The sequence below is a fragment of the Rhinoderma darwinii genome, chromosome 1, assembly GCF_050947455.1.
Source record: "Rhinoderma darwinii isolate aRhiDar2 chromosome 1, aRhiDar2.hap1, whole genome shotgun sequence".
In the NCBI taxonomy this organism is placed as follows: Eukaryota; Metazoa; Chordata; class Amphibia; order Anura; family Rhinodermatidae; genus Rhinoderma; species Rhinoderma darwinii.
This window is the reverse complement of record NC_134687.1, coordinates 327,747,729-327,770,646: the sequence shown is the minus strand read 5'-3', so window position 1 is coordinate 327,770,646 and position 22,918 is coordinate 327,747,729. Positions and strand designations below refer to the sequence as shown.

The 22,918-nt window shown below is 38.9% G+C and overlaps 1 protein-coding gene across 1 annotated transcript in view; it reads left to right on the top strand.

The window, feature by feature from the left end:
- The window catches only part of GRIN3A (glutamate ionotropic receptor NMDA type subunit 3A), a 342,200-nt gene that overhangs the window by 1,371 nt on the left and 317,911 nt on the right, over window positions 1-22,918 (top strand). The gene's annotated exons all lie outside the window — the stretch shown is intronic.

The window sequence follows — 22,918 nt, the reverse complement described above, 5'->3', positions numbered from 1 at the left end:
CACGGACAGCTCCCAGCAACAGGGCTGTTATGTGTCCTACCACTCTTAAAGGGACACTACACAGGTTATAAGAAGAGCTGGGAATATTTCTCACAAATATCTATGTAATGTGGATGGAGGCTCTGACAGCTGAAGATATGTGAGGGCAGGTTTTAGGTAAGAAATCACATTAAATACATATGTATTTCCCCAGCCTACAATGGCTGCTTTTATTCTACTATATAGTATTGCAACTCCAGGCAATGTACACTGCTAGCATTACATATATCTCCATGTATACCTCCCAGTTTTTGCATACTACTAGCTGTACTAAGTCTACTCTGCCATGTGAACATAGCTGCATTACTAAACTCCTGCCACCTAAAGTCCCTTTTTTTTTTTTAGCAGGTCCTAGTTACAATATGCTTATTTAATGGGCATTTTACATTCAGCACCATGGATATCGCTCCAAGTGTTTTCCATGCTACTCGCTTGTGCTGTGTCTGATCTGCCAGGTGATGAGGGCTACTCAATGATAAACTCTTTTTCTGCATTTTTTAGGGTTTTCTACCATACATATACTCTCTTGGTACACATATACACATACTAACACCTGGTATACGGCTCTATTCTTATTATAGTGGCTTATAAACCCTAGTTTTTGTATCCGGATATCTAAATTACATTTTTCAAGTTTTCTTGTTTCCCAAATTGTGACATTCCAGTTCTGGATTCTCAGTGTATATTATTATTTTTTCACAATGATCTAGAGTTTATTACCTTTTACTGTATCTATATGGCAATAATGAGAGAATTTATTGTCAGGAATTCTGATGTTTCCCAGTACTCCATATTTGGCTTTATAGAATAAATTAGTTACATTTTTAAATATTCCAAATCATCTAATATCATTTGCTTGCTTAGTGAGGTTTTATAGAAGAAAGTTTATGAAGAGTCCCTGATAAATCAGCTTATTTCCCAGCACTTGTCCAGAAGGGTTTTATACGATGCTGGAGGAATTGATTTCATCTGGCTGGCGATGGCTAATTAAGTTTTATCTACAGCGTGTGCTTTCATTCTTCTCAACAAACCAGATGCGTGATGCTTAAGGAAAGTGGATAGAAAACAGGTGCCAATAGTGTAAAGCAGGAAATACATTGTGCTTCCCATCATTCCATTATAAGGGGCACTCATAAAACCCACAAGTGTAAACAGCCCCCTGTCATTGGAGGTATGATACACTAGTATTTTATTCTTATTAATGAGAGCAATGTAATACATTTTACATATCACCAACAAGTCATTAGTTGACATTATGGTACATGTTATAGCTGTCACAATATTTACCTAGTATGAGGGTCATTAATAAGGCAGACCCCGTCATATTAGGATATCATTGCAATGCGGTAATAAAGGTGAGTTACAGTGGTTCATGCTTTGGCACCCAGTAAATAGCTGTAGTGCTAGGGGCAGAAATATTGCATGTATTATATCTATTTAGCACATATGGCTTCTCACTCCTCTCAGCCAATCAGAAACAATGTGAGGAACTAAGAGGTCTGCTCCCACCCTTTAGACTTATATGAAAGGAGTATATAGGGTATAATGGTCACCTTTTATGTGTTTCTAACTATCTGATAGTGCCAGCCAGTTAGGGCTATTCACAAACTTTTGTAGAGCAAGAGCTCTAATTTCAACTGTCATGTAACTTCCACAGCTGCATTAGTAACTGTCGTTCCAATTTCCTGCACTTTGCCTCTTCAATCTATTTCTCCTTGATATTTTATTGCACAACAGTGATATAAACATGTCATGAAGATGTATCCCAATCCATTCCTATGTACTGCAGCTGTCATGCAACAATTGCTAACGCATTATGATGTGTCCTTCCTTACCTTTTCTCATATCTCAGCATATCCTGAGATGTGTGCCGTGAAATGACTAGCTTTGGGAAAAAAACATGATTTCATGATACTCTGTCACGAGATGCCTAATCTTTAGGTGTCCATGTGTGCCATCCTGTAGTTGTGATGTGAATTGCAGCCTGTCAAGAGTTGTACTAGCATGTCGCGATATTGTTTTGAATTTGTTTCAGGAGCCCTTAACCAAATTCAAGCAAAGGTAAGGGTGGACACATCTGTATATCACTCTACGAAAGGTATGTCTGTATCCTGGGCCTGATAACTAGTTATCATATAGTAATCACCATGGCTACCACTATTTAAAATGAATTACAACCTAATACAGTGTCGTCTTGACAGGTTTTAGAATCAATTGTCATCTTCAAAGGAGAACATTTATTCTTACCATCCTATGAGCACAGATAGAAGTCTGTTTTTGGTACATAGCCAATGAGTGCATAAGATTCTTGCGTATTAACGTTCTTTAGTTCCTGAATATTCTTTGCATTTGAAACTATCACACCTTTCGAAGTTTGAATGGGTAAATTGAAGACACTGGTATAACTCTGCATTCATATGTCTCAAGGACTGCAAAGGTCATAACTGTGGCTTTCATAGGAGTATCAATTCTGTATTAAAGTCTATCTGTCTCCTACATATATTTTAGGTTTAATTAGTATTAGTTTATAATATATTTCCTTGTGGACATTCAGTTATATAATATATTTTACTTTTTAGTGCCTCCATAAGTCTAAACAATCAGCTTGTGACTGAATCAGTCTAAAGGAGGGGTGCACAACCTTTTCTGGTCCAAGGGCCACATTGTCAGATTATATCACTCCAAAGGGCCGCAAGAAAGCTTAAAGGGGTGTTACGGTGTTACCATAAGTGGCAATTATGACATATCAACCGTATATTCCATAAACACCTGGGTCGCAGTTTGTTCACCCCTGGTCTAATGGCTGGAGCTTCAATCTGACCAATCAAATCCAGTGCAGCTCAGCAGAGTATGTGAGGTCACATGATTCATCAATCAGCGGCTTAATCCTGTATAAAGCAGATATAAAAAAATGGCGACAGCACCCTGCAACACTAATGCCACCTAAACCACTAAATATAAATAGATATGCACTAAAGCTAAATCTACCTACAAATAGGGAGGTTCTTAGTGCACATTTTGATCAAAAAGTGTTAGCCCACCTGCCACGACAAGGCGACCTCTGTAAGGTGGGAACCTACGCTGCACATACACCCAGAACTGGGACTAAGCCTACATATATACCTGGGGATGGTAGGATCCAGCATTGAGCTGATTAAAATCACCCAGGGCAGAGTGGGAGGAGTGCAAGAACAACAAGTGGAGGCAGTCACTAACCCCACATATATGGATACCATAAACACAACAAAAATTGAACAGCACATTCCAACTAAATGATACAAAATACGCAGGTGCAAGAACACCTATGACTGCAGATATACAGCAGATATAAAAAAATGGCGACAGCACCCTGCAACACTAATGCCACCTAAACCACTAAATATAAATAGATATGCACTAAAGCTAAATCTACCTACAAATAGGGAGGTTCTTAGTGCACATTTTGATCAAAAAGTGTTAGCCCACCTGCCACGACAAGGCGACCTCTGTAAGGTGGGAACCTACGCTGCACATACACCCAGAACTGGGACTAAGCCTACATATATACCTGGGGATGGTAGGATCCAGCATTGAGCTGATTAAAATCACCCAGGGCAGAGTGGGAGGAGTGCAAGAACAACAAGTGGAGGCAGTCACTAACCCCACATATATGGATACCATAAACACAACAAAAATTGAACAGCACATTCCAACTAAATGATACAAAATACGCAGGTGCAAGAACACCTATGACTGCAGATATACAGCAGATATAAAAAAATGGCGACAGCACCCTGCAACACTAATGCCACCTAAACCACTAAATATAAATAGATATGCACTAAAGCTAAATCTACCTACAAATAGGGAGTATTTGGGTGTATGTGCAGCGTAGGTTCCCACCTTACAGAGGTCGCCTTGTCGTGGCAGGTGGGCTAACACTTTTTGATCAAAATGTGCACTAAGAACCTCCCTATTTGTAGGTAGATTTAGCTTTAGTGCATATCTATTTATATTTAGTGGTTTAGGTGGCATTAGTGTTGCAGGGTGCTGTCGCCATTTTTTTATATCTGCTGTATATCTGCAGTCATAGGTGTTCTTGCACCTGCGTATTTTGTATCATTTAGTTGGAATGTGCTGTTCAATTTTTGTTGTGTTTATGGTATCCATATATGTGGGGTTAGTGACTGCCTCCACTTGTTGTTCTTGCACTCCTCCCACTCTGCCCTGGGTGATTTTAATCAGCTCAATGCTGGATCCTACCATCCCCAGGTATATATGTAGGCTTAGTCCCAGTTCTGGGTGTATGTGCAGCGTAGGTTCCCACCTTACAGAGGTCGCCTTGTCGTGGCAGGTGGGCTAACACTTTTTGATCAAAATGTGCACTAAGAACCTCCCTATTTGTAGGTAGATTTAGCTTTAGTGCATATCTATTTATATTTAGTGGTTTAGGTGGCATTAGTGTTGCAGGGTGCTGTCGCCATTTTTTTTTATATCTGCTGTATATCTGCAGTCATAGGTGTTCTTGCACCTGCGTATTTTGTATCATTTAGTTGGAATGTGCTGTTCAATTTTTGTTGTGTTTATGGTATCCATATATGTGGGGTTAGTGACTGCCTCCACTTGTTGTTCTTGCACTCCTCCCACTCTGCCCTGGGTGATTTTAATCAGCTCAATGCTGGATCCTACCATCCCCAGGTATATATGTAGGCTTAGTCCCAGTTCTGGGTGTATGTGCAGCGTAGGTTCCCACCTTACAGAGGTCGCCTTGTCGTGGCAGGTGGGCTAACACTTTTTGATCAAAATGTGCACTAAGAACCTCCCTATTTGTAGGTAGATTTAGCTTTAGTGCATATCTATTTATATTTAGTGGTTTAGGTGGCATTAGTGTTGCAGGGTGCTGTCGCCATTTTTTTATATCTGCTGTATATCTGCAGTCATAGGTGTTCTTGCACCTGCGTATTTTGTATCATTTAGTTGGAATGTGCTGTTCAATTTTTGTTGTGTTTATGGTAATCCTGTATAAGGCTGGACCCATAATGCATATTCATCAGCAGACATTTTTTTTAAAGATACATAGATAAAATTCAGGACAGCTGCAGTGTTAGTTACTAGAAGAAAGTCACACAGAAATTCATGGGTTGCGCAGAAGCTTTATTGTCATTTGTTGAGTTGTCTTCTGCATTTTTAGAGCTTTCCTTTAGTTTTCAAGTCAGTCTGGTAAAATTTTAGTATAGCCTTTTAGCATTATTGTGACCCATATTATGCAACATTTGAATACATTTTAATATTGAATCCAAACAAGCCATTCGATTTACCCATAAAGTTGGCAAAAAACAAAACCAAAAACATTATTGGACATAAACCAGCACACTCTAGGTAGAATTTTGATATTAAATAAGTACAAATTTATTAATGAATAAATTAAAAAAATTAGTCGAGTCCATACACTATATAAATAACACAATTATAGTCTAGAGGACAGGAATCTATGACATACAATATAAATTACTGAAAGGAGACCATGTTGCAAGATCAACTGAGAAGATAAGCATATCACGATAAGTACTGTTGATTAAGAATCCAAGACAAGGTTGATAATACAAGAAAGTTATATCTAGAGACCAGGTACAAAATGGACATAAAGTGCCTACAGATCCAAATGTACTTATCTATATCTTGACGTGATCAAGGGGCGCCATTGATATGTAGATTGTACTTATTTAATATCAAAATTCTACCTAGAGTGTGCTGGTTTATGTCCAATAATGTTTTTTTGTTTTTTTTGCCTTACTATCAATTTGGATGGCACCGTGCATATTATAGTTTGTTGCATTTTTTCTAGGTGATTTAATTGGATAATTTTTCAGTTTTTTCTAATTACCCATAAAGTTGTTCTGTTCTGAGAAATGTGGCTATTTAACAGCCTTTAAATGGGTTGTCCGAGAGTTTCAGAAATGAAACCGGATGCAGGAAATGTTATAAAATAAGAAAATAAACATGACTCACCTGTTAAATCCAGTGCTGATGCTCTAGGTGTCCCCGCCGTTCTTTGTTTATTTTCCTGGAGCGATTACGCGCCCTACATCCACGCAAACGCTGCAGCCAATCACTGCCCTTAGCATTCACGTGCCATACATTCTAGCATCAATGTCGACACCAATGTACTAGCAGCAGGTTTGCAGAAACTGGTATATTTTGGCATGTACCTGTCTCCAAGACTCCAAAAAGCTCATATTTATAATGGGCAGTCAGCGGAATGTGCGTGAACTGCTTCTTACCAAAAGATGACACGGCCAAAGGGTGACTATGCTGATGTCACTCATATTGAGATGAAATTCTCCTCAGGGTTTTCCAAACCAAACCGCATGGACTGAAAGATCATATATTATTCAGTTATGACATGTTTTTCATTTCTTTTCTCCAGAATTATCAGATGCTTTGAGTTATAGACTGGCAGGGTTTTTTTTGTGTTTGTCTAAAAGTGTCTTTCTTTAACCCCCTTAAGTTCCAAGCATATTTTGTCATAATTTTTTTTGTTTTTGCGTTGCCAGTTTTAGAGAGCCATAACTTTTTCATTTTTCATTTTGAGCTGCACATAACGTGTTGATTAACTTTTATTTACTCTTTCTTGGGAATGGAAGAAAATACAGCAATTTCACCATTGTTTGCTTGCATTTTAAATTGATGCCGTTCACCGTGTGGTGTAAATGACGTTACCTTTATTCTATTGCTCAATACGACTAAGGGCCTGTTCACATCAGCGCTGGCCTCCTTTCATTAGTTCCGTTCAAACTTTCCATCAGAGGAAATGCCGCGGTCGCTATTGACCGTTGCATTTAACCCCTTAATGACCAGGCCATTTTGCACGTTAATGACCAAGGATTATTTTTTGTTTTTTCACGGTCGCATTCCAAGAGTCGTAACTTTTTTTTTATTCCGTCGACATAGCCGAATAAGGGCTTTTTTTGCGGGACGAGTTGTATTTTGTAATTGTACCATTTTTAGATGCTTACAATATATTGATTAACTTTTATTAACTTTATTTTAGGAGAGTATTGAAAATAAGCAGCTATTCCAGCATTGATTTTCACGTTATAAATTTACGCCGTTTACTATGCAGCGTAAATGTTCACTTTATTCTATGGGTCGGCACGATTACGGGGATAACAAATATGTAAAGGTTTTATATGTTTTCCTTCGTTTGCACAATAAAAAGCCTTTTAGAAAAAAATTACCATCGCCGCATTCCAAGAGCCGTAACGTTTTTATTTTTCCGTCAATGTGGCCGTATGGGGGCTTGATTTTTGCGGGCCAATGTGTAGTTTTAATTAGTACTATTTTGGGGTACATAGGACTAATTAATTTTTTATGGGGGGAATGGGAGAAGAGAACAAATTTTGCCGTTGTTTTTTGCGGTTTTTTTTGGACGTCGTTCATCCGGCAGTTTAATTAATGTGTTAATTTTATTGGTCAAGTTGTTACGATCGCGGGGAAACCATATATGTGTATGTGTTATTTGTTTTGACACTTTTACTAAATAAAACCACTTTTTGGGCAAAAAAAGCAGTTTTATTTGATTTTCACTGTAATAATTTTTTATTTTTTTTCACCAACTTTATTTAACTGATTGACATTTTTTTTTTAAACCCACCATGGGACTTCACTATGCGATCTGTTGATCGCATATATAATGCTTTGGTATACTTAGTATACCAAAGCATTATTGCCTGTCGGTGTAAAACTGACAGGCAACCTGTTAGGTCATGCCTCCGACATCGCCTAACAGGCAGATGCTGAAGGCAGACCTGGGGGTCTTTGTTAGACCCTGCTGCCATGGAAACCCGACGGCGACCCGCGATTTTTGCGGGGGCGCCGATGGGGTCACAGAGGGAGCTCCCTCCCTTTGTCAAACACATTAGATGCCGCTGTCACTATTGACAGCGGCATTTAATGGGTTAAACTGCCAGAATCGGAGCGCGCTTCGATTCCGGCAGTTGCAGCAGGAGCCAGGCTGTGTATAACAGCCGTGCTCCTGCCGCTGATCACGTGGGTACACTGGCAGTACCCGCGCCATCACAGGACGGATATATCCGTCCTCCTGCGCGAACTAGCAGCTGCAGAGGACGGATATATCCGTCCTTCAGCGTTAAGAGGTTAAGGTGCTAAACAGCTGTGATTGGAGATTTCTCAGTTCTCAGCCGTTGCATCGAGAGCCCGGCTGTCAGTCAACACGGGGCTACAGCGGTGATCGCTCAGGCAGAGCTCTTGTGCCCGCGCGATCACCATGACGTAACGTGTGTCATGGTGGCTTTATGTAAGCCAAAACATGACTTACAGTTACGTCACAGGGGGTTTAAGGGGTTAATATTGTATCTGTGTTTTTCCTAGAAAATATCATAGAATAATGATAATAACTATATAGAATGTTGTTTGTGCTAGAAATGATATGAATGCTAGTAACAGTTAATTGTGTCATACATACTGTATGTGCCCTGCAGATTTTTTTTTAATAGATAGTATAGTCAAATAAGGAAATCAAACCAACTCAAAATAATTTCACATATCCACCATAAGTAATTTGTGGGTTCAAGTGAATGGGTCTGAGCTGCAATGCCAGACTTAGGCCATGGACAAGAGTGGCACTGTTTCTGGAGGATCTCATGTCTAATCTTAGACAAAACATTTCAATATTCTGTACTCCTGCATTTCATCATCAGAACACTTCTATGGCACTTTGACTACCTACATGTACATGGTATGCAAATGGCGGAATATAAGCCCTCTCGGTGCTTCTTATTGGTCAAGATGGCCGATGCGAGGGCTCTTTCAAAATTGATTGAGACTGAGCAGCTATGAAGGTCCCTCACATAAGCCCTGGGCTCATGTGCCCATACATTAATTTACCTGGGATTAAAGGCTATGTAAACCTTAGAAGATTTTTTTATATATACTGATATATATATATATATATATATATATATATATATATATATATATATACTAAATCAGTGTTTTTCAGTGTTTAGTGCAACTTTGTAATTTTTTTTTATTTTAAATGTTTACTTTTTCCGATACAGATTCTATCTATCCTGGATACATAGAAGCTGCATCCTGCGCTGATACCCGCATCCATCAGGTGAGCGGGACTGATGGCTTTGGTGACTACGCGTCCTGTGTGTCTCTGACACACAGGATCCCCCTGTTATCAATCACATCTCAGTTATAAACGTAACAGCTTAATCCTGCATGCTAGAAACACGTAGGACCTACTGTCACCGAAGCTGTTAGTCCCGCTGACTTGACGGATTCGGGTATCAGCGCAGGATACAGCTTCTATATATCCAGGATACATAGAATCTGTATCGGAAGAAGTAAATTAAATTAAAATATTTTTTTTTATTGAAAACAAATAAAAATTCTGCAAAAGTTTAGATTGGCTTTACCTTTAGTTTACAAGGTCAAACTACGATAGTGTAGCTACACAATATTGATTTAAAGGGACACGTCCAAAACTAAATTTCCCCATGTGTGCCATTATGGTATTCCATGTGTCAGTCTCTCCTGTTATTTTTCTTGCTTCTTCTATCTCTATATATCAGACTAGGATAGTTGCTTAGCAACAGTGTGATTCAGGTTTGGTGACACGCTTTCTCTACTTGAGTCTATGGAGATCTACGTGTCACCCATCACAGGCTTCAGCAGTTCCTGTACCCCAATAGTTTTGCACAGGAGGGGAGGACAGAAACTTCTTGTAATGTCGGGGTGGGGAGAGAGACAGGTGAGCCCTAATCTACCTGCCACTCAGTCCCTGCCTACTTGCACGGACCATACTGGTACTGGGCAACGGCGTACAACTGGGCGACGGTCCCTACGCTCAATAAGTGCACTACAGACAAACAGACAAGGGTACACAGAAGCTAAGGGAAATGGGGCAGTTGCCCACGGCAACCCCGTGAGCAACAAGAGTAGTCAACGAGCCGAGTCAAAAAAGGAGTGTACGAGGTACCAAACGCAGAGCAGGAACGTAGTCAGTAAAGCCAGGGTCAATTTGAAGCAGAGGTCAATAGTACTAGCAGGAACAGCAGAGCCAGAAAACAAGACAGAATCACAGGCAAAGGAAGAGCAGGAAATGAAGGCATAAATAGACCCTGGGCGGGAGCTAGCTCCGTCTGGCCAGGCTGTGATAGGTTCTCCCACTCCTCAGCCTACCAGCCTGAGTGGTAGCAGATCGAGTCACTCTATCAGACCTAGGAGCAGATGCAGACTGATTAACCACGGGCGTCGACACAGTAGCTGTGTCTGGCAGATCCTTTACACTTCTACCATCAGCTACCACTGATACTTAGACAGGTTCCTGTCACATGGGTATAATGTAGAAGAATATAGTGCAGCCTCCCTGTCCGTATACTTATGGTTTCTCAGCTTATTTAGGAGAATATAGAGAGAATGATAATCAGTGTCCCCCAGCTTGCAGAAATGGTATCGTCTTTAGATGGTCATGTAAAGCTGTGCTGAAGCATCATGGGATTGATAGCAAAGCAGAGAGGAAGAGAAATCTGGGGAAATCTAAGAATCAAGATGGAGGCTTTTTTCTAAGCACAGACAGGCAGCAGTACAAAAAGTAAGTACTGTATATATAAAAGAAGTGTAGAGTGTGGTATACAGTCCGGTGGAGAATGCAGACATGTAAAGTCGTGTTACCACTGGAGATCTTCTTTAAATAATAAGCAAAACTGTTTTCTAGATTTTTAGATCGACTTAATTTATTCTGACTAGGCAACAGATATGTTTGTTACATTTCTATTTGTTTTGCAATCATTGAATAGTGCAATATGCTTTCAGTTTGATTCAGTTTGCATGTTCAAAGTAGACTGCAGAAAGACATTTTTGAGTGAGGAGTGTTTGAAGATTTTGTCACATAATTTATTCAATTTCTAAACGGAACTATTAGTTTGCACTAACATCAACTAAAACTAGGTTAAAAAAACCTAGTTGCCTTCGATAGGGAGTCTTTGAGAGGCTGCATGTGGGACATCATGTTGGCCCTCCACACTGAAGAGGTCTGGCATTGTCACTCCCACATAAGACAAGTGCTAGTAGCGAATATTAATACATACTGCAAACACTTACTGCCATGGCTGCCAAGTAGGGATGTACGATGCATCGAAACTTTGATACTGTTTCGATACCGTGCACCCTCAAATGGTTCAATACCGTTATTTCATGTATTTCGATACTAAGCTGTGCGGACGCACAGCTAAGTACGGTAACACATGAATATATGAGAGTGGGGCTGCGGCTGTGTGATACAGCCTTTGCCCCGCTCCTGAGTCCTGACAACTGCGCTCTGTCAGCACAATGTGATGCGACCAGCGCTGCACTAATGATCTCCAGCACTGAAGACAGAACATGGTGGACGCACTGCAAAACACCCCCATGTTCTGTCTTCAGTGCCTGTGCCGCTGCTCATTAGTGCAGCGCCGGCCGCAACACATTATGCTGGAAGCGCCGCAAGCACAGTTATTGTCATGAGCGGGGCAATGGCTGTATTACACAGCCACAGCCCATCTCTAATGGCAGAGATCAGAGAAGCCTCTCAATTCCACCGTTATTCCCCTGAATGCTGCGATCAAAGCTGACCGCAGCATTCAAGTGGTAAACGAGAGGGGGGGGTATCCTTTGGATCGCGTCACGCGATCGAGGTACATACCATATATGGGCAGACAGCCCAGGGTCAATTGAAGGACCCCAGCGCTGTCTAACTATATTTCCTGTTGTTAGGGCATACTTAGGTAAATAATGTTAAATTTAAAAAAAACACACACATTTTTTTACAATAAACATTAAAATAAGTCTCAATACATACAATATACACATCTTCGGTATCGTTGTGACCGTAATAAATTTATAGCGTCATTTATGATGTTTATGTTGTTATAAAATAAAATAAAAACTGCTTTCTTTCACTTATTAATGTGAGGCACAAGGTATTATGAATTTTGAACCTCCATGTGCCTCACATTAATAGTAATTAACCCCATCATGTACCTTACACATTAACCCAATGTTGTCCATTATAACTGAGGAACATGATGGGGTTAATTACTATTAATGTGAGGCACGTGGAGGTTCAAAATTAATAATACCACGTGCCTCATATCAGAAAATAGAAGAACTTGTTTTTTGTTATTATTGTTGACAAAAGTATCATTTTGGTATAGAGTATCACAATTCTACACGAAGTATCGGTATCCAAGTCCAAAGTCCAAGTCTGGTATCATGACAACCCTACTGCCAAGAAGAAAAAGGTGGCAGCCTAGATGCAATGTTTTTATTATTATTGCCTATCTGTAGGGATATAGGGGCAGCAGGGGACTTGTTTCTTTTATTTTCCACCTAATTGAAGAATTATAAACACCATTAATACACTATAATTTCTATAAGGCCTCGTACACATCAGCGTCGGGTTCTGCTCGTGGGTTCCGTTAGACCTTTCCGTCGGAGGAACCCATGAATGGAAGAACAAACGGAATCCATAGCTTCTGTTTGCATTACCATTGATTTCAATGGTAATGCTTGAGAAAAAGCAAAAAACACGGCGCCACATAGTGCAGGTTACCCAGGTATGGAGTGGTGTACAAGAAGAGTGGTACTCACCTGGTAACGGATGGTAGAAGGCAATAAAGGATAAAGGTACAGCTGCTGCCAGGACTCGGGACCGGTGATTCAAATGAATGACCGCAAAGTTTATGCTGGTATAGCAGGAAAAGGAGTCACCACGGGCGCTGCTGCACTTCAATGGAACCAATTATATATAATATTTATTTATTTATTTATATATATATATATATATATTATATATAATGTTTTATATTCTAATTTAATATACAATTTTGGCTATTTAATATTTCTGAAATTTAGCCTGCCTCAACTAGTGGGTTGTTCTATTCCCATTTTCTTATATGTATATCGCCGCTTTGAATCATTGCCGACATTATGGTTATCATTCTGTTAATTATATAAATTCTGGTACATAAAGGTTAGTACCTTTGTACTATACACCGGATTTTGTAGTACATACCTATATTTTTAATTACTTACATTTTTATTCTATATTATCGGGTAGCAATTTTTCCAGTGTCGCTTCGGCACACATTACGTACTACATTTCAAACCTTCTTAATTACATGGTTTTCATTATGTTCTCTTTTCATACATTTTAAACTCTTCTTTCTCTATTCATTTTTTATTGTTTTTATTATATGACATAATTTTACTGTTTTTGTGTGTTTCTCCGGTCCTGTGTATTTTGAACTTTGAACTGTGACGTCACTTAAACACCTTGACCCCGTTCACATTGGCGGGTTTTTCAACATCAACATGGCTATTTAAACAGTGACTTTTTGTTTTTTCATCCATGACCTGATGAAGATGCCAGTACGGCATTGAAACGCGTAGTCCTATTATTAATAAATTCCATTTATTTTTACAATCCTCCGTACATTATTACCAACGATCTGAACCTTCCAAGCATTTTGGTTCCATTGAAGTGCAGCAGCGCCCGTGGTGACTCCTTTTCCTGCAATGGTAATGCTTGCATTGCAAAAGGTTTCCGTTTGTCTCCGTTCCGTAACGTTTCCATATTTTTATCAGAAGCAATAGCGTAGTTGACTATGGTCGGACTGAAAGGTCCAACAGAACCCATGAATGGAACCCGAGGCTGATATGAACAAGGCCTAATTTTTTTTTATACAACTAATTTTAATTAAAAAATATTGAAACATAAAAAAACTAATAATTAAATGCTGATATTCCGATTTATATGGAATGAAAATAGTGGATTCTCCACCGACATAAACAGAAAATGAAACAATTTTCACCCCCCAAAAAAATGCACAAAATTATGAGAAATAGCAAGCTAATATTATGTGTATTAAGGGAAGAAAAGCTCCAGTGTATCCTTCTATCCGGACTGCTGCTGAACTGCTGTAGAAATAAGCACTGGAAAAATAAAGGGAATGCATAGCACACAAAAAATAAGTAAAAACATAAATAATTTGAAAACCAGTTACAATTTATGTCATACTAGGGAGAAAATAAGGAGGAAAATGATTTATGCATCTGCTTTCATTTCATTTTTCCATAACCATTCAGTAAAACTTCTATGCAAAGTGTGTTCTCTGGATCGGAACAATATGACCGGGAAATGCCATTTTATTGTACATATAGTACTTTGCCAGAAAGCTAATCCTGTCTTGCCTAAAATTTGAACAAAGGCCCTCACTGCAAGATAAGATCTTTTTTTTTTTTAAGATTTTTTTTTTTTTTGGTTTCGTAGTGTTAGTTAATTCCAGTATAAAACAATGTTCCATGTAGAAGCTTAGTTCTTATTAGGGTATGTGCACACACACTAATTACGTCCGTAATATATGGACGTATTTCGGCCGCAAGTACCGGACCGAACCCACTGCAGGGAGCCGGGCTCCTAGCATCATAGTTATGTACGATGCTAGGAGTCCCTGCCTCTCTGCAGGACGACTGTCCCGTACTGTAATCATGTTTTCAGTACGGGACAGTAGTTCCACGGAGAGGCAGGGACTCCTAGCATCGTATATAACTATGATGCTAGGAGCCCGGCTCCCTGCAGTGGGTTCGGTCCGGTACTTGCAGCCGAAATACGTCCGTCAATTACGGACGTAATTAGTGTGTGTGCACATACCCTTAGTATACCGTAGTATGAACCTACACTTTAAACCACATGAACAGCAGTTACCTAATATACGTTTTATTTATAGGAACTGCCATTTTCACATGCAGGAACAATTCTAATAATAGTGAAGGGAGGCCTCAAATTACCCTTGGCTTTTCTGCCAGCCTGTGCGCAAAAATGGGCTGGTATTCCTCATGCACATAGCAAAGCCATATAGTCTTTGTGGGTTCATATTATTGACCGACCCGCCATATTCTCCCCTAAAAGCAATGGTTCTTAAAGAAAATACCTCCCTAATACTGCATGTGATAGAACATGACACAGTTTGTTCTCTCATGGATTCTATAAGACACCGTATAAAATCAGAAACATGTGGAGGTACAGTATGAGCCAATTCCTATGGGCGCCATATTATGGATCCTTTCAACAATGATATGTAATAAACCCATATGTACGGGCTTATTACAGATTTAGGACAACCAATACTTGCTGCTCCGTGGACAGAGTAATAGATTCAAATTTCAATGTGCGTTCTGTGCTCTAATATTTGAATGTTCAGCCTTGTGAAGGGATAATAATTATATTAATAAGTAATGCAATTTAAGGGAAATAGGGTAATTGATAGGGAATGACAATTTAATACTTAAAAAATTAGCTTTTAGTAGGTTGAGTACCGCACATTGTATATATACGGACAGGTTTCAGCCTGCTGCCTGAGTGATTGGGCAATGTCGGGTGCCCGGCAGTCAGAGACTGTCAGAAACCCTGGATTTTTACCGCTTTTGTATTTTCTGTAGTCACGTATACAGCCATCAATGAGTGCTGTGTATAGAATAGAAGCAGCGGCAGATATTGGTTCCAGTGATCATGTGACTGGTCACAAGATTTACGGAATACCGGTAGTAGGAGGCTGCTACTGGGTCTAACTAAACCTATCACAGCCCTAACATTGACAATAGTCACTATAACAGGGCTGATCTCCCCCGTATCTGGGACTGCTTTGAAGAGCCAGTTACAGTGGTAAAGTATAGTGTAAAAAATAAATAATAATAAAAAAGTCCCCAAAGGTCTTTTCTGACCTTTGAGGGACAGGCCCAAAAAAAAAAAAGGAAAAAACAAAACAAAAATAAATTAAATAAAAACTTCACATAAAATACCCCAACAAAAAACACCCTCCCCTGCCAATCATTGTCATAACTCTAGCCCTGACCCAATGACCCTAAAATAGACATGTAATATATAAAAAATAAGTTAGATATTGACGATCACACATAAAATGTCTATTTTAGGGTAACATTATAATATTAACAGAAAAAAAAGACTATTTTCTTCCAAACTCTATGCCTAAGAATGATAAAAAAGCAAAAATTATTTGCATAAAAATGATGAGAAAAGGAACCCGGGTTGATTACGAAAAAAAAACATCGCAAAAATCACATTGCTAGGCAAACAAGTAAAAAGTTATAGCCCTTTAACTAACGCAAAGTGGTGCCTGGTCCGGAACTGGATAGAAAAAATTCTTATGTTGCCATTTAAAAGTATTTATATTGCAAGTAGGATAGATGGGTTATTACCACCCACTGGACATATAGACTGGGAGTCCTAAATGTATAATTCTCAATATAAATTTTCAGCCATGCCAGCATTGACAGCGGAAGAGATGGGCCACATCTAGCTGATCTCTCCTGCATGCATGTGGCTCAGAATGTGTGGCATTCGCCAATAGACGGCAAATAAAGTGAATAATAGCTGCATGTTTCCTGAAAGACGGATAATGCGTAAATATATTGTGCAATAAACACTACTTGTGAGAACTAATTGATACCATATCTTCTATAACCTAGAGAGGAGGGGAGAAAATAGGTCCAATAATATGGTGTGGACATCCAATCTAAGTATACTCTGATGTATTAATAAAATACAATTAACATATACATTTAGGACATATTCTCGTGTCTTAAAGGACTGTACACCAAATAATTTGGGTAATACTGACTCGTATAAATAGTGGCAAGGTTGGAAATAAATATTGATAATTATACATTATATTATTATAATTATTATACATTATTATTATACATTAAGGAAACCCAGCCCATATGTCCAGTGGGTGGTAATAACCCATCTTTCCTGATGGTGACATATACGCTTTAAATGGCAACATAAGAATTTATTTTAAGTATAAGTATACCCAATAAAAGCTACATTTAGAATGATTACATGGCTATTGCCTACTATATATATATATGTAATAATTAACAGTAATTCTTTTTAATAACTCTATTTATCCTTAGGCTCAGCTCACACTTGCATCATGATTTCCATTTTTACATTAGCCATGATGCATATGAAGGATATGATCAGTTATGACGGATCTTTTTATTTTTTCCATTGACTTATAATGGATCAGTCATGTTTCCGTCAGTTATCAGTTTTATTTTTCTGCAGCATGATACGCTATTCTCACCATCAAAATGCAACTGAAGCCAGAAATGAATGGAAGTGTGAACCACATATACAACCATAAAAGAGGCATGTCCTGGTTACTTTAAACAATAACTAGTATATTCTTAATCAATGAAGACATTGCACATTGGTATGATTACATAGGGGTTATTATGGTATGTACTTAAAGCGTACCTATCATTATAATGAAAACCATGACAGCGGTGCCGGAATCGTCACATGATGGATACCAACGATGCATGATGGATCCCATTGACTATTATACAGTCTATCTGGGCTCCATCGTGGTGCCAGTTATTTTGACGGGATGAATAGCGCTGCATGCTGTGCTATTCTTCTCGTCATATACAGATGTAGCCGTCTTTACCTTGACTTTTAACGCATTAAATAAACAATGGCTAGATCCTTTGTCTTGACTTTTTCAATGACCTTTCAATGGCTTTTGTTGTGTGATATCACGCTGCAGCAAGTTATCAGAATCAAGTTAAAGATGGCTATATCCGTATGACAGAACTGCCGACAAAGACTCCGAACAGAGCCTCTGACTGTAGTGTGAACTCAGCCTTAAATATAATTTTAATATTAAGTATTTTTAATAATAAAATTAGAACTTGAAATGACCATAAACTTCTAAAACTATAAATAAATGAATTACCTCTCATTCCATGTGTGACAACATTTTATTCCCAACCAAGAAAAATGAGAAAACAAATATATTGATTTAATAAAAACATTATTTGTTTACAGTAATATATTGAAGTCCTTAGAAATAATGAACCTTAAGATAATAGAGCTTAGAAGTTGTAAAGAGGAAAACACTTTAATTTACGAAAAGTTAGAGGTAAAACTCAAAATACAGCTCTTCTACTGTTTGACAAATTCTTGGAAGAGTTTTAAATACAGAGAAACAAATGTGTCGTATGTAACATGTAATTTATCATCCCAATTAACTTGTCACAAAACAAGAACATAAGGTACCAGAGCCCATAGAAAGTACTTATCTTCAGCTTATCTTTAAATGACACAACTACTATAAGCAAACATCAGAAAACGTCTGCTTCTTCACAGCAGGCTTCTTCATAGCTTACTTAATATATTCATTTTTCAGCTTTAATGTTAAAACCACCTGCCCAATATTGATTAGGTCCCCCTTGTGCTGCCAAAACAGTTCTGACCCATTTAGGCATGGATTTTACAAGACCTCTAAAGGTATCCTGTGGTATCTGGCACCAAGACGTTAACAGCGGATCCTTCAAACCCTATAAATGTGAGAGGTGGGGCCTCCATGGATTGGACTTGTTTTTCCGGCACATCCCACAGATGAGCGATTTGATTCAGAGCTAGGGAATTTGGAGGCCTAGTTAACACCTTGAGCTGTTTGTCATGTTCCTCAACCCATTCCTGAAGAATTTCTGCAGTCGCATATGGCAGGGCGCATTATCCTGCTAAAAGAGGCCACTGCCATTAGGTAATACAGTTGCCAGGGGTATACTCGGTTTGCCAAGAATGTTTAATTAGGTGATACATATCAAAGTTTCAACCACATGAATGCCTGGGACCAAGGTTTCCCAGCTAAACATTGTCCAGAGCAATTTCTTCTTCCCATAGTCCATCTTGGTGCCGTCTCTTCACCAGGTAAGCGACACACATGCACCCGGCCATCTACAAGATGTAAAAGAATACGAGATTCATCAGACCAGGCCACCTTTTTCCGAAGCTCCATGATCCAGTTCTGATTTTCACGTGTCCATTGTAATTGATTTAGGTAAGGAACAGGGATCAGCAAACTATGATGCATTGTGTGTTCTGACACTTATCTATCATTGCCAGTATTAACTTTTTCATGAATTTGTGCTACAGTAGTTCTTCTGTGGGATCGGACCAGATAGGCTATCAATCGCTCATCATGTCCAACTGTGGGCCTTGGGCTCCCATGACCCTGAGGCCGGTTCACCAGTTATAGTTACTTGGACCAGTCTTGGTAGGTATTACCCACTGCATACCAGAAACACCCCAAAAGAGCCGCTCTCCGCCATTGCTCATAGACATGGGTCCTGGATTGGCGCTCCTTCTCTATGTCGTTTCCCATAGGGAAAGGGGTTTTGTTTATGAGACTACCCCGTAAAGTAGTCTCGTAAAGCTGAAAAATGTACATGTATATTCATTTAGTTTTAATCATATTTACACTACCGTTCAAAAGTTTGGGGTCACCCAAAATGACTAGAAAATATAGTCAAGACATTGACAAAGTTAGAAATAATGATTTTTATTTGAAATAATAATTTTCTCCTTCAAACTTTGCTTTCGTCAAAGAATGCTCCATTTGCAGCAATTACAGCATTGCAGACCTTTGGCATTCTAGCTGTTAATTTGCTGAGGTAATCGGGAGAAATTTCACCTCATGCTTCCAGAAGCCCCTCCCACAAGTTGGATTGGCTTGATGGGCACTTCTTGCGTACCATACGGTCAAGCTGCTCCCACAACAGCTCTATGGGGTTGAGATCTGGTGACTGCGCTGGCCACTCCATTACAGATAGAATACCAGCTGCCTGCTTCTTCCCTAAATAGTTCTTGCATAATTTGGAGGTGTGCTTTGGGTCATTGTCCTGTTGTAGGATGAAATTGGCTCCAATCAAGCGCTGTCTACAGGGTATGGCATGGCGTTGCAAAATGGAGTTATAGCCTTCCTTATTCAAAATCCCTTTTACCTTGTACAAATCTCCCACTTTACCAGCACCAAAGCAACCCCAGACCATCAAATTACCTCCACCATGCTTGACAGATGGCGTCAGGCACTCTTCCAGCATCTTTTCAGTTGTTCTGCGTCTCACAAATGTTCTTCTGTGTGATCCAAACACCTCAAACTTCGATTCATCTGTCCATAACACTTTTTTCCAATCTTCCTCTGTCCAATGTCTGTGTGCTTTTGCCCATATTAATATTTTCCTTTTATTTGCCAGTCTCAGATATGGCTTTTTCTTTGCCACTCTGCCCTGAAGGCCAGCATCCTGGAGTTGCCTCTTCACTGTAGATGTTGACACTGGCGTTTTACGGGTACTATTTAATGAAACTGCCAGTTGAGGACCTGTGAGGCGTCTATTTCTCATACTAGAGACTCTAATGTACTTGTCTTGTTGCTCAGTTGTGCAGTGGGGCCTCCCACTTCTCTTTATACTCTGGTTAGAGCCTGTTTGTGCTGTCCTCTGAAGGGAGTAGTACCCACCGTTGTAGGAAATCTTCAGTTTCTTGACAATTTCTCGCATGGAATAGCCTTCATTTCTAAGAACAAGACTAGACTGTCGAGTTTCACATGAAAGCTCTCTTTTTCTGGCCATTTTGAGAGTTTAATTGAACCCACAAATGTAATGCTCCAGATTCTCAACTAGGTCAAAGGAAGGTCAGTTTTATAGCTCCTCTAAACAGCAAAACTGTTTACAGCGGTGCTAACATAATTGCACAAGGGTTTTCAAGTGTTTTCTAATCATCCATTAGACTTCTAACACAGTTAGCAAACACAATGTACCATTAGAACACTGGAGTGATGGTTGCTGGAAATGGGCCTCTATACACCTATGTAGATATTGCATTAAAAACCAGACGTTTGCAGCTAGAATAGTCATTTACCACATTAACAATGTATAGAGTGTATTTCTGATTAATTTAATGTTATCTTCATTGAAAAAAACTGTGCTTTTCTTTCAAAAATAAGGAAATTTCTAAGTGACCCTAAACTTTGAAACGGTAGTGTATATATTCCAGGAGGACTATCATTTAGAAATTGATGATTTTTAGATATGGGAAAAAAAAAACATAATACACTATTAGGCCACTTGCTTTATACTTGCTTTAAAAATTTTCACACATGTAGCAGAACTTAAATTATCAATGTGTAAACTAGGTCATTTAGTGTATTACAGTACGTTTAGCTGCTGATGATAAATCATAGTTTGGGCCAGATGGCCAATAGAGTTTTGCTGCATCTCAAAAACCCTGCTCTGATACATCTAACACGTTCAGCTCTGCTCCATCAGTATGAACTGACCTGATTCCTGTGTGTAACATGGTGAGTGAACTTGTGATTATTGATTCATATGACACTATCCTATTCTTTAATACACTTTTAAAGAAAATAACTGCAGGGATGCTTCAAAGAGTTCAAGAAGGAACTACTTTCCGATGAACTAAAGTGTGAACCAATGACTATTGTTTGCTGTAAACAACTGGCAGGAATATAATAGCGGACTTCTGTGTCTGATTTCAGTGCTTTATAAGGTCTGTACATAAAAGGCGCTAACATCTGTGTTTTTTTTGTTGCCTTTCTAAACATAATAAGAATTGTAGTTCATGTCTTTATTCTAGAAATAGATATTTGTTAGAGGGCACTTTCGATGTTTACCCCATCATTTCAGATAAAAGTGGTGTTGGGCTGTGATATTTCCGATAATAATTTGTAAGCTATCATTTGTGTAATTGGTAGCTGGTTGAGGGATGATGTATGATTGCTCAATATAAGATACATCAATGCACTTCATTGTAGTAATGAAGAGGTCACCATCTAACTGCTTCGAGGTGAGAGAGCGAGTCGATACGAAATAATGTTTCAAGCTCAGAAAGATGATATGTAATCAAATTTTAATCAGATGCATTGACTGATCATAGAGAAATGTTTATTTTCAAATTAATCATAGTGTTGGCATTTTACCAGAGGGAGCAACATTTACCAGTGTCAGCTTCGTGAAATCTAACATTAAAGAAAAACTCTGACAGGGGAATGCCAAGCACCCTGCTGGTCACTTCCCTGGCCCTTTCATTACCGTACATTAAAAAGAAAAATTCATTCTTACACAGCAATCAATCATCCCGAGTTGGGTCCCACGGCCTCCATCATCCACTCACTGGTAACAGGAACCGGAAGTGTTGAAAGCACTTATGAGTGTCTTTTGCCTTAAAAAGTAAATTGTAGTGGGTTTGAATGCCAGACAAAGGTAACGCCGAAACGCGCGTCAGGTTTGGTGTCATCCAGTTGCTTGGGGACACTCACGTCATTTACTTTGCCATGGGTATGTGGGTTTTCACCAACCTTCTTCAATTTACTTTTTGCATCTTTCCTGTCCTGCTAATGTATCTAGCTATTATCTAACTGCTATCTACGGAATATACCTAGTTTCCTTACTCTTCACATATATATTTGCATTCAATGATAGTTTACCTATAATATGCCGTTTTCCCCAGGTTGGGGTTTTATATTTTAATTTGTATGTATCGTGGCAGATATTACTAGTCCATTAGGACCCGTGGCATATTAATATCATGTCCTCCGCCTGGTTTATGAAACCGGTTTCTTGCACTGTATGATCAATTTTTAAAAAAATGTTATGTATTGTATATTTAATAAAGTAATTTTTGTACTATATTAAATATTATTACAGACTTCTCTATAGGTTATTTATTATTTTTGTCTGCACACCCCCTACGGATGTGTTATTAGTGTCCCCTCTTACTAGTATATACCTACTTAGGGGACAATTACCTGATGTTATTCTTTCCTTTTGGTTGTCATATAGTGTCATATGCCTTATGCTAGTAGTACATATTCATAAAACATCAGGGGTTTGACTAGCTGCATGGGGCAGGACTTTTTTTTTTTAGTACTTTGCTCTACTTATACAGAGTTTAGAGTTACATTAAGTTTTATTCTCCATTCACATCCAACCATTCAAG